This window comes from Triticum dicoccoides, chromosome 4A (genome assembly GCF_002162155.2).
Source record: "Triticum dicoccoides isolate Atlit2015 ecotype Zavitan chromosome 4A, WEW_v2.0, whole genome shotgun sequence".
Classification (NCBI taxonomy): domain Eukaryota; kingdom Viridiplantae; phylum Streptophyta; class Magnoliopsida; order Poales; family Poaceae; genus Triticum; species Triticum dicoccoides.
In genome coordinates, this window is record NC_041386.1 from 327,680,938 (window position 1) to 327,694,487 (window position 13,550).

Genomic DNA, 13,550 nt, shown 5'->3' on the forward strand with positions numbered 1-13,550 from the left:
CAACGCACGGGCATTTGTACTAGTAATTCACAAATCCAAATCTGCTAATTGTTCTCTAATAGCACCTGCCCCTGTTGCAATTTCCCGATTTCGAAATGTTGCAAAGCCTAGGGTAGAAAAAAAAGGGAGAAATGTTGTGGTTACAGGATGCAATTTCCTCTTCGAATAAACCTCGTAATCATAAAAAAGTGGGTTTTTTAGTGTTGGGCCTAGCAAAAGAGAAATCGCCGTATACTAGGCCCTCCAACTTCTTAAGAGGTTTATCTAAAAGATTCGCAATATAACTAGGAAGACCTTTCAAATACCACACATGAGTCACGGGACATGCGAGTTTGATGTATCCCATTTGATATCTTCGTATCCAAGAATCCACAAATTCTACCCCGCATTTTTGGTAAAATCTTTCGTCTTTGTTTTCATCTCCGCTCGCTCGAGAATTGCCACAAGCACAAATCCCGCTTTTTATGGGTCCAAAGATTCTTTCGCAAAACAATACATCTTTTTCTGGTTTATCGGTTTTATAATGAAAAGTAGAGGGCCTTGTGACTTTGCCAACGACTTCTCCATTAGGTAGGTTTTTGTTAGCCCGAGTCTTTATTTGTTGAGGGGAAATGAGTCCAATTTGAAGTTGTTGATGTTTATATTGGTCAATCATAAAATAGAAATAAGAAAAGAATTTATATTTATTCCGATCAAACTTCCTCCCTATTAACCTGGAAGTTCTTTTCAGATACAAGGAAATGATTTAGTTCTAGAGCCAAAGATCGTAGTTCTCGAACGAGCACTCGAAAAGATTCTGGAGGATCCTCATGATTAGGTATTCTTTTTCCCCGGATCATAGCATTAAGTATTTCTTGGCGAGCTATAAGATGGTCAGATTTGTAAATAAGTATCTCTTGTAAAATATGAGTAACACCAAATCCTTCTAAAGCCCAAACTTCCATTTCTCCTACTCGTTGCCCCCCTTGCTTGGCTCTTCCTCTAACCGGTTGTGGTGTAACAAGTGAGTAGGAACCAGTAGAACACCCATGAATTTTCTCATCAACTTGATGAATTAATTTTACGATATAGGACTTCCCTATTAGAACAGGTTGCTCAAAGGGGTCGCCTGTTCTTCCATCAAATATTCTGCTTTTTCCCGGGTACTCGGGTTCAAATATCCATGGATTTTTTGTTTCTTTACTGGCTTCATATAATTCTGAAAACACAAGTTTTCTTGAAGCCTCTTGCTCATATCTCTCATCAAAGGGTGCTATTCTATAACGTTTCTTTAGCAGATCCCCGCTAATCCGAGCGAGCTTTCAAATATTTGTCCCACATTCATTCGGGAGGGTACTCCTAAGGGATTGAAGACCATATCAACGGGTGTTCCATCTTGCAAATAGGGCATATCTTGCCTAGGCAAAATTTTGGAAATGATCCCTTTATTCCCATGTCTTCCGGCTACTTTATCCCCAACTTTGATTTCACGTTTCTATAAAATATATACACGAACCATTATGTCGATTGGGTCCCTTTGGATCCATTTCACATCGATAACGCACCCTCTTCCACCTATAGGTAATTTCAGAGAAGTTTCTTTTGAAGTGGAAACCTCAAGGCCAAATATGGCCCGTAATAATCCAGCTTCCGTGATATAAGATGATTCGCTCGCTATCTGAGGCATTAATTTACCTACTAAAATATCACCAGTTTCTACCCAGAATCCCAACCTAACAACTCCATTTCTGTCCAAATTGCGGAGTAAATGTTCTTCTAGATGTGGTATTTCTTTAGTGATTTTTTCAGCGGAGTATCTTATGACTATCAGTAGAAATGATCTTTCCCTCGCGTTCAGCTATAATGGAAACCCTCGAATCTAGAGCTGTTTGGCGTTGTAATCCAGTTCCAACAATGCATTTCTTGGACCGAGAAAGAAGAATTGCTTGGCGCTGCATATTAGAACTCATTAAAGCCCTATTCGCATCATTCTGCTCAATAAAAGGAATGAGAGAACCCCCAGTAGAAAAATATTGGAAAGGAAAAATACATCTAACATGAATCTGTTCCCATGCAATAGTCAAGAATTCCTAACGGTATCTAGCCGGAACAACATGTTCTTCCTGAATACCTTGATTCGAGACAAAGAATTTCCTGCTGCTATCATATAATATTCATCTCTATTTGGTGATAGATAAACCACCTGTCTCTCTTTTTTTTCTTTTTCTTTCTCAGCAGATATCTCATAAAACGTACTCTATATGGATCCCCACAAGTGATCAATTCTCGCATGAATTTCTAAGGATCCAGTAAGTCCAACAATGATTCCTTCAGACGTGTCAATTGGACAAATACGCCCATAGTGACTCGGATGAATATGTCGGCTTTGAAAACTTGCGGTTCTCCCTGTCAACCCTCTAGGATCTAAACAACTCACTTTTAGCCCATGAACAGTTTGTGTCAATGGATTCGTTTGATCAAAAACTTGAGATAACGGGTATGTGCCAAAAAATGTCTCATAAGTAGTTATTAATAAAATTGAAGTTGAAGTTGGAGTTACCAAAGTTTGGGGAGTCGGTTTCGATTGACGTATGAATACTCTACGAATAGTATTTTGAACTGCATGTTGTATACGATGAAGAGCCAATCCAAATTGATCTTGTAACAGATCCGCAACCGAACGAATACATTTATTTTTCAAGTGATTCATATCGTCATCGTCAAGTATACCTGTTCCAAATTTCATTCCAATCGAATGATCCGTAGCGGCCAATACATCTCGTGGTAACAAGAATGTATTGTTCTGAGGTATATCAAGATTAAGTCTCCGATTCATATTTCGTCGACCAATCCTTCCTAATTCACATTTTCGTTGAAAAAACTTCTTTTGTAATTCCTTGCATAAGGACTCCGAAAATAGCAGGTCCCCACCTACACAAGCAAATTGTTGATAAAACTCCAAAATAGCTTTTTATTTTGACTCAATCCTCTTCTTCTCCTTAGCATTCGGGAAAGACAAGAAAATTTCAGGGTAGGAAACATTATCTAGAATTTCTCTTAGATTCGAACCCATAGCTGATGATAAAACTAGAATAGATATCTTTTGTTTTCTACTCACGCGAGCCCATATCCTTTCTTTTTTATCAATTGCTAATTCCGATCTCTCCCCCCAATCTGATATTATAGTGCCAGTGTAGATAGAAATTCCCTTATGATCTAATTCCGAGCGGTAGTAAATACCAGGACTTAGCAATATTTGATTGATCACAATTAGGTATATTCCATTTATAATAAAGGTTCCTAAGGAATTCATTATAGGCATGTTTCCGATAGAAATGGTTTGCTTTTGCACAACGAAACCAAAAATTAATCTCGCAGATACATATAATTCGGAAGAATAGGTGAGTGATTCATACACAACATCTCTTTCTTTTATCGAGGGTTCTAGCAATTGATATCCTTTTGCAAATAATTGAAATGCAATTTCATGATCTGGATCTTTAATTGTTGGAAACTTGTCAAGTTCTTCTGCCAAGGCTTGATTAATGAACCTACAAAATCCCTCGAACTAGATCTGACTAAATCCGGGTATTGTGGACATTCCCTCGTTTCCATTCCGGAGCATCTTAATCTTAAGTTTCCTGTTTATCAAAGAAAAATTCTATTATCAGCTCACTCTTCATCAATCCCTCTGGATCGATCTAGCAATCATGCAATCTATATTCTGTTTACTGAATCACATGAAATTCTAGGGAACTCCACATACGTATTTCATATATGTATTTCATACATATGAATAGAGACCATTTGGACAAAAGTTTGAGTTTGCCAGGGGTACAAATGAAATGAAAATGAATTGATAAAACATTCCTAAAAAAATTCTGCCACTTATACTTTATGTTATGATATTCTAATCAGATTGGATGGCAAAGATTTCTCATTTTATCTCCTTTCTATGAATGTAATAAAGTCGTAATATAATATACTAGAAAGTTTGACTTTACTTCGATTTAGAATAGCGTGCTTACTTTAATTTCTCAAAATAATTTGAGGGTTCTTTTTTATTTCGGATCGGAGTAGTATAATTACTAGAAAATTCAGTATTTCAATGTGGAATTCTAAAATAAAGTAAGTCCCTTTTTTAAGTACATGCCAATCTAGTTATCCACCTCTCCCCATATCCATGCTTTTCTTTTATCGTAATTTCATTTGGGTAGGCCAAGATAGTCAGGTTATACTCTATATCAGAGCAAATTCCCTTTTTTATTCAAGATATTTAATTTAATACTTTGAAAAATTAAAGCATGATTCCCCATAGAGATATGTACATAAAGGGGATCTTTGGATAATAATGTTGTTCGGACCTAAAGTTTACCTATACACAGACTAAGCATAAAGCCATAATATTTCATTATGCCATTGAAGGGGGGGAGATAATACCGATTTAAGAGTAGTTCACTACTGCAATAAAAAAAGAGAATTCTAGTTAACGGTTCCAATTTATTCTGAATTTTGCAGCCTGTGAATAGAAATCCACTTTTTCTTCTTTTTCATCTCAATAGAAAGAAATGGGAAGTTTTATTGTGTTAACAATGTATTTTTTAAGATAGAATCTATCGAGGAGAATAATAGAAACTGGATCAAAAAATGCAGGAATAGATTTTTTGAAAAAGATTCGAAAAAAGTAAGTAGAATTATATTCAAAATAAAAGGGGCTTTTCGTAAGAAAATGTGGAAGAATATTTGTTGTTTTCTAGATTTTTTATCGGATTTTTTGGCGGCATGGCCAAGCGGCAAGGCAGGGGACTCCAAATCCTTTATCCCCAGTTCAAATCTGGGTGCCGCCTGATCAATAAAATACTTAGGGTTTTTTTATAGTGCTGATCGAATTCGATAAATTTTTACTTTGCATAAGTTCGGGCAAGAGAGTAACTGGGCCTGCCGATATTGGGTTTAGAGAAACCATACCGTAGTTCTATCCTCAAACTAGGGTTAGGGTTTGTTTTGACGGTAGTGGCCAAAATGGTTATCAATAGGGGTGAGGTAGTGTTTCCTTATTCTTTTATTATATGAATTTGAATTGGTTATTAATTGAGATTTGATTTGATAATTTTAAAATACGAGGATAAGATGTCAGAAATCTTGGTATCCAAAGAAAGGTCTCTAAGGGGTATTCTTTTTTTTCAATCTAAGATTCAAGAAGGGACTCCACGAAAGAATATCTAGACTTACTAATTATTATACATTTTTTTCTCGTACATCTTATGTTACCTACATACACTAAAGTAAGGACTACTTAATTCTAACGAGAATCAAATTAAATAGGTCGATCAAAAATCAATTTAGGAGTTGTGTTATGGATAAAATCTCTTCATTCTTTCATAGAATGGTACAAAGCAAGGCTGCAGGGTTTAGGTCAAAAATAAACATTAGGTAACGTAGGTATCCAATAAATACTTATCTATCGATAATTTTATGGTATATTCGGGCGTCCTTTGCTTAAAAAAAGAGTAACAAAAGGAATAAAAAATCTTCATATTCTCGCTTCTTCTATTCAGGACATCATTCCCGTACTCTTTCTTTTTTAAGGAAAAAAGGGCTATAGTATCCTATTTTTAATGCTCTCTAATTCTACCAAAATTCCTATAAGAATTTGTTAGGAGTAAATTCCTTGAACTGATTGATCCATGGCCTTAGGGCAGAATCCCTTTTTGACTCTGTACCCTTGATTCCACTATGATTATTGATCAATAGTAGAATAATCCCTTCATAGAAATAGGAGACATAATTTAGATGGATATAGTAAGTCTCGCTTGGGCTGCTTTAATGGTAGTCTTTACATTTTCTATTTCACTAGTAGTATGGGGAAGGAGTGGACTCTAGGGATACTACTAATTGATTAAGTAATCAAATTGTTGTATCAATTCTTTTCTTTAATGGATCATTTTGCATTAATCATTTTGTCAAACGTTATTCTTTAATCTTTTTCTTTAGTTTTGTTTCACTCCTGTAAGAAACTCTTGTATTGTAAGTTGCAATGTAAGAAAGAGCCATTATACCAATTCAGAATTTCTACTAGAAATGACGAATGGTTAAAAAAAGTTCCATACATAAGAAAATTAGACTTTCTTCCACGAAACTATTCACGGCATATCACACATTTTCCATTTCCTTTTACTATTTACTATAGTCTATTTTTAATATTATTTTTCTTTCCTTCCATGGATTCTTTGGTCAAGAATTGTCTTAGATTTTTTTATTTTGACCTGATTGAAATTAAGTGGATGCAATGAAAAAAGAAATTGAATTAGACTACTTAACTATTTCAATCTACTAATCTATTCTATGTAGATTCAAAGATAATATAATAGAAAGAATCTAAAGTGCCGTAGAAAAAACTATATGTAGTTCTTTCTACCACACTTTAAGATTCCAACCAGATCCTTTCATTTAAGACTTGGATTTTTTATTTAATCCCTTTTTAATTTCTTCAATTATCAATTGGAATTCCAATTAATTATTTTGGCTGACTGTTTTTACATAAATAATAAGTAAAAAAGAAGCAGGAACTAGAATGAACAGTGTAGTAGCAATAAATGCGAGAATATTGACTTCCATAACCTCTTTATTTTTTATTTTCACAATAACTCAGGATGTAATCCCATGGAGAGGGAAAAGGGGTATCTTGTAAATTCAAGGGTAGGGCTTGCATTCTGATAATACTGAATCAATTCAATATTATGAATATCGGATCTATCAAATCAATTCATGGATGAGAGTTATATTTCATGGATGAGAGTTATATAGTATAACATAGGAAGATCCTCTATCCACACTAAGACCAAAATGGGTTTTTTGATTGGATTAGGAATTCCCTCTTTTTTAATCCTTTTCTACTTTTTCTTTTCTATATCTCTAACCCACGAGCTTTCTTAATCTTATACTTTCTTAATCTTATACAATTTCCCTTCTTTTTTCTTATAGTTATACATACAATTATGTATGTATTATATGACCAACTTTCTATGGGTCACATAGACATCCAAATAAGCAGTAGAAGTGAGATGGGGAAAAGAGGTCTGAAATAAAAAGGGAATACGATTTATGTATGGATTCCGGTAAAATACCGATACTCTATTCCATAAGAGTGGAATAGGAAATTAAGATGAGGATGGTAAAAGGAAATATCAATTTCTCCATTCATTGAACCCTAGTTTGGGACTGACGGGGCTCGAACCCGCAGCTTCCGCCTTGACAGGGCGGTGCTCTAACCAATTGAACTACAATCCTCGTGGGGTGTATGGCATACCCGTTCTTAAACAGAACTGTAAGAAGATTCGATTCGTCTTTCGTACTCTAAGAAATAGACGAATCATATACTACATACCCACATATTATATTATATGTGGGTATAGTGAGAGTGACATAACTAGTATGTCGTGATTTTTTATCACTAAAATTGGATAATAATCCAGCCTTCAATAAGAAAAACTCTTTTGTTTGTAAGGAAGGAATGAGAGAGATATGGATTAGAAAAAAAATCTTTTTTTCTTTATCTTTTATTTCTATAGATCAAACATTTTATTTTATGGAAGAAAAACAAAAGGATTTAGTTCATACTCACGAAGCCCTAGATTTTTGGTTTGGGCCGAGCTGGATTTGAACCAGCGTAGACATTGTCAACGAATTTACAGTCCGTCCCCATTAACCACTCGAGCATCGACCCAGGAAGAATTTATTCTAGGGTTTTTGCTAATCTATGATTAACCTCCTTTCATAATACTCCCTACCCCTAGGGGAAGTCGAATCCCCGATGCCTCCTTGAAAGAGAGATGTCCTGAACCACTCGACAATAGGGGCATCACTAGACGATAGGGCCATATACAACCGCTCATGATTATACTATAATCATAGTATGAGCAGTTTTTTGGAATTGTCAATATACTCGAAAAGTATAAATAGATCCAAAGCAAAGAGTTTTTCCAAATTTTCTGTTATGTTTTCATCTAGGAATTTTTTAGTTGATCGTTATAGATTAATTCTCCGTGCTTCATTTAGTATTCAGACCAAAAATGCATCCATCCCGCACTAAGTCATAAAATTCTCTATAAATATAGAGAAAGTTTCAAAAACAAAGAAAAAAAAGTGAATCAATTTAGTAGAAAAGTACTCTATCAGATTCGAACCAACGACTTACGTCTTAGCACGAGATTACTCTACCACTAATTTAAAAAGCTCTTTATCGAATTTGAACCGATGACTTATGCCTTACCATGGCATTACTCTACCACTAAGTTAAAAGGGCTTTTTATTTAATTCAAAAATTAGCCACTTGGATTTCCCATTATGGGTCTACTGCATAATGTACATATTATATATATATATATAATATAGAGATAGAGAGAGACATTATGTAGAGATTGTATATGTATATATCGATATCTTGAGAGCACAAAATAAAATTAATAAAAAACATACCCTACATAACATATCCAACTCTTCTTCGTTCAGGGTTTTCTATTTCCGAAGACTAGTAAAATAGGCGGATTCTGGATCCCCAAGGATTCAATGGTATATGGATATGGAAAATATAAGATTTCCGATCCTAGCGGGAAAAGGCGGGGAACAGATACCCAATAGGATATATGATCCTTGGGAGGAACTTTTGGTAATGGCCTTGATCCTCTATGCTATTTTTTATGTGTTCTTAGTTCTATTGAACTTTTTTCATTCTTTTGAACAAGAATCTAATAAACTAAAATTGAGTCAGTGGAAAAAAGGAGAGAGAGGAAAGTGTTAAATGCAGAGAGTCGACTAATCAGAGACTTTTAGGATCTTCTTTACATAAGGTAAATCTGTCGGCCCTTTCCGTTTTTTCTTTAAGTTACAACTCTTTTCTGCTTACTTCTATCTAGCCATAGGGAAAGTCTATGATGAATTTGGAAAACTCATGTCACTCTTACTCTATGGCTCGGACTGTTGGGGAACGTTGCAGAAAACAAAAAAATTTCCTACTCGTTTCACCAAGATCATCTAGGAGTTCATCTAGAAACGAGTGATTAGATGCATCTACATACCTTTGTAGATCGCGAGCGGAAGCGTTCAAAAGAACGGTGATGATGTAGTCGTACTCGACGTGATCCAAATCACCGATGACCAGCGCCGAACGGACGGCACCTCCGCGTTCAACACACATACGGAACAGCCACGTCTCCTCCTTCTTGATCCAGCAAGGGAGGGAGGAGAGGTTGAGGGAGATGGCACCAGCAGCAGCACCATGGCGTGGTGTTGATGGAGCTGCAGTACTCCGGCAGAGCTTCGCTAAGCACTATGGAGGTGGAGGAGGTGTTGGGGAGGGAGAAGGAGGCAACCAAAGGCCAAGGCGTTCAGGTATGAAGTCCCTCCTCTCCCCCACTATATATAGGAGGGCCAAGGGGGGGGTGGCCGGCCCTAGGAGATCCAATCTCCTAGGGGGTGCGGCGGCCAAGGGGGGTTTCCCTCCCCCCCAAGGCACCTAGGAGGTGCCTTCCCCGCCTAGGACTCTTTCCCCCATAAACCCTAGGCGCATGGGCCTATGTGGGGCTGGTGCCCTTGGCCCATTAGGCCAAGGCGCACCCCCTACAGCCCATGTGGCCCCCCGGGACAGGTGGACCCACCCGATGGACCCCCGGGACCCTTCCGGTGGTCCCGGTACAATACCGATAACCCCGAAACTTGTCCCAATGCTCGAAACAGGACTTCCCATATATAAATCTTTACCTCCGGACCATTCCGGAACTCCTCGTGACGTCCGGGATCTCATCCGGGACTCCGAACAACATTCGGGTTACTGCATATACATATCCCTACAACCCTAGTGTAACTGAACCTTAAGTGTGTAGACCCTACGGGTTCGGGAGACAAGCAGACATGACCGAGACGACTCTTCGGTCAATAACCAACAGCGGGATCTGGATACCCATGTTGGATCCCACATGCTCCACGATGATCTCATCGGATGAACCACGATGTCGAGGATTCTATCAACCCCGTACGCTATTCCCTTTGTCTATCGATATGTTACTTGCCCGAGATTCGATCGTCGGTATCCCAATACCTCGTTCAATCTCGTTACCGGCAAGTCACTTTACTCGTACCGTAATGCATGATCCCGTGACCAGACACTTGGTCACTCTGAGCTCATTATGATGATGCATTACCGAGTGGGCCCAGTGATACCTCTCCGTCATACGGAGTGACAAATCCCAGTCTTGATCCATGTCACCCAACAGACACTTTCGGAGATGCCCGTAGTCTACCTTTATAGTCACCCAGTTACGTTGTGACGTTTGGCATACCCAAAGCACTCCTACGGTATCCAGGAGTTACACGATCTCATGGTCTAAGGAAAAGATACTTGACATTGGAAAACTCTAGCAAACGAACTATACGATCTTGTGCTATGTTTAGGATTGGGTCTTGTCCATCACATCATTCTCCTAATGATGTGATCTCGTTATCAATGACATCCAGTGTCCATAGTCAGGAAACCATGACTATCTGTTGATCAACGAGCTAGTCAACTAGAGGCTCACTAGGGACATGTTGATGTCTGTTATTCACACATGTATTACGATTTCCGGATAACACAATTATAGCATGAATAAAGACAATTATCATGAACAAGGAAATATAATAATAATGCTTTTATTATTGCCTCTAGGGCATATTTCCAACAGTCTCCCACTTGCACTAGAGTCAATAATCTAGTTACATTGTGATGAATCGAACACCCATGGAATTCTGGTGTTGATCATGTTTTGCTCTAGGGAGAGGTTTAGTCAACGGATCTGCTACATTCAGGTCCGTATGTACTTTACAAATCTCTATGTCTCCATCTTGAACATTTTCACGAATGGAGTTGAAGCGGTGCTTGATGTGCCTTGTCTTCTTGTGAAACCTGGGCTCCTTGGCAAGTGCAATAGCTCCAGTGTTGTCACAGAAGAGCTTGATCGGCCCCGACGCATTGGGTATGACTCCTAGGTCGGTGATGAACTCCTTCACCCATATTGCTTCATGTGCTGCCTCCGAGGCTGCCATGTACTCCGCTTCACATGTAGATCCCGCCACGACGCTTTGCTTGCAACTGCACCAGCTTACTGCCCCACCATTCAAAATATACACGTATCCGGTTTGTGACTTAGAGTCATCCAGATCTGTGTCGAAGCTAGCGTCGACGTAACCCTTTACGACGAGCTCTTCGTCACCTCCATAAACGAGAAACATTTCCTTAGTCCTTTTCAGGTACTTCAGGATATTCTTGACCGCTGTCCAGTGTTCCTTGCCGGGATTACTTTGGTACCTTCCTACCAAACTTACGGCAAGGTTTACATCAGGTCTGGTACACAGCATGGCATACATAATAGAACCTATGGCTGAGGCATAGGGGATGACGCTCATCTCTTCTATATCTTCTGCTGTGGTCGGACATTGAGCTGAGCTCAATTTCATACCTTGCAACACAGGCAAGAACCCCTTCTTGGATTGATCCATATTGAACTTCTTCAGTATCTTATCAAGGTATGTGCTTTGTGAAAGACCTATGAGGCGTCTCGATCTATCTCTATAGATTTTGATGCCTAATATATAAGCAGCTTCTCCAAGGTCCTTCATTGAAAAACTTTTATTCAAGTAGGCCTTGATGCTGTCCAAGAGTTCTATATCATTTCCCATCAAAAGTATGTCATCTACATATAATATGAGAAATGCTACAGAGCTCCCACTCACTTTCTTGTAAACGCAGGCTTCTCCATAAGTCTGTGTAAACCCAAACGCTTTGATCATCTCATCAAAGCGAATGTTCCAACTCCGAGATGCTTGCACCAGCCCATAAATCGAGCGTTGGAGCTTGCACACTTTGTCAGCATTCTTAGGATCGACAAAACCTTCCGGCTGCATCATATACAATTCTTCCTTAAGGAAACCATTAAGGAATGCCGTTTTGACGTCCATTTGCCATAATTCATAATCATAGAATGCGGCAATTGCTAACATGATTCGGACGGACTTCAGCTTCGCTACCGATGAGAAAGTCTCATCGTAGTCAACCCCTTGAACTTGTCGATAACCCTTAGCGACAAGCCGAGCTTTATAGATGGTCACATTACCATCCGCGTCTGTCTTCTTCTTAAAGATCCATTTATTTTCTATGGCTCGCCGCTCAACGGGCAAGTCAGTCAAAGTCCATACTTTGTTTTCATACATGGATCCTATCTCAGATTTCATGGCTTCTAGCCATTTGTCGGAATCCGGGCCCGCCATCGCTTCTTCATAGTTCGAAGGTTCACCGTTGTCTAACAGCATGATTTCCAAGACAGGGTTGCCGTACCACTCTGGTGCGGAATGTGTCCTTGTGGACCTTCGAATTTCAGTAGGGGCTTGATCAGAAGTATCTTGATCATTGTCATTAATTTCCTCTCCAGTCGGTGTAGGCACCTCAGGAACATTTTCTTGAGTTGCGCCATTTTCCGGCTCAAGAGGTAATACTTCATCAAGCTCTACTTTCCTCCCACTTACTTCTTTCGAGAGAAACTCTTTCTCCAGAAAGGACCCATTCTTGGCAACAAAGATCTTGCCTTCGGATCTGAGGTAGAAGGTGTACCCAATAGTTTCTTTTGGGTATCCTATGAAGACGCATTTTTCCAACTTGGGTTCGAGCTTTTCAGGTTGAAGTTTCTTGACATAAGCATCGCATCCCCAAACTTTTAGAAACGACAGCTTAGGTTTCTTCCCAAACCACAATTCATATGGTGTCGTCTCAACGGATTTCGACGGAGCCCTATTTAAAGTGAATGTGGCAGTCTCTAAAGCATAGCCCCAAAAAGAAAGCGGTAAATCGGTAAGAGACATCATAGATCGCACCATATCTAACAGAGTGCGATTACGACGTTCGGACACACCATTACGCTGAGGTGTTCCAGGCGGCGTGAGTTGTGAAACTATTCCACATTTTCTTAAGTGTGCCCCAAACTCGTGACTCAAGTATTCTCCTCCACGATCTGATCGCAGAAACTTGATTTTCCTGTCACGTTGATTTTCAACCTCACTCTGAAATTCCTTGAACTTTTCAAAGGTTTCAGACTTGTGTTTCATTAAGTAGATATACCCATACCTACTTAAATCATCAGTGAGAGTGAGAACATAACGATAGCCACCGCGAGCCTCAACACTCATCGGACCGCACACATCAGTATGTATGATTTCCAATAAGTCGGTTGCTCGCTCCATTGTTCCTGAGAACGGAGTCTTGGTCATTTTACCCATAAGGCATGGTTCGCACGTGTCAAATGATACATAATCAAGAGACTCTAAAAGTCCATCAGCATGGAGCTTCTTCATGCGTTTGACACCTATGTGACCAAGGCGGCAGTGCCACAAGTATGTGGGACTATCATTATCAACCTTACTTCTTTTGGTACTCACATTGTGAACATGTGTAGCATCACGTTCGAGATTCATAAAGAATAAACCATTCACCATAGGAGCATGACCATAAAACATATCTCTCATAAAAATGGAACAACCATTATTCT

General features: G+C 38.8%; 1 non-coding gene across 1 annotated transcript; it reads left to right on the top strand.

Moving 5' to 3' along the window:
* The first annotated feature begins 4,755 nt into the window (after nt 1–4,755).
* Nucleotides 4,756–4,826, top strand: TRNAW-CCA. The gene has a single exon. It is a non-coding gene; the product is annotated as a tRNA-Trp (tRNA).
* Nucleotides 4,827–13,550: the final 8,724 nt, after the last annotated feature.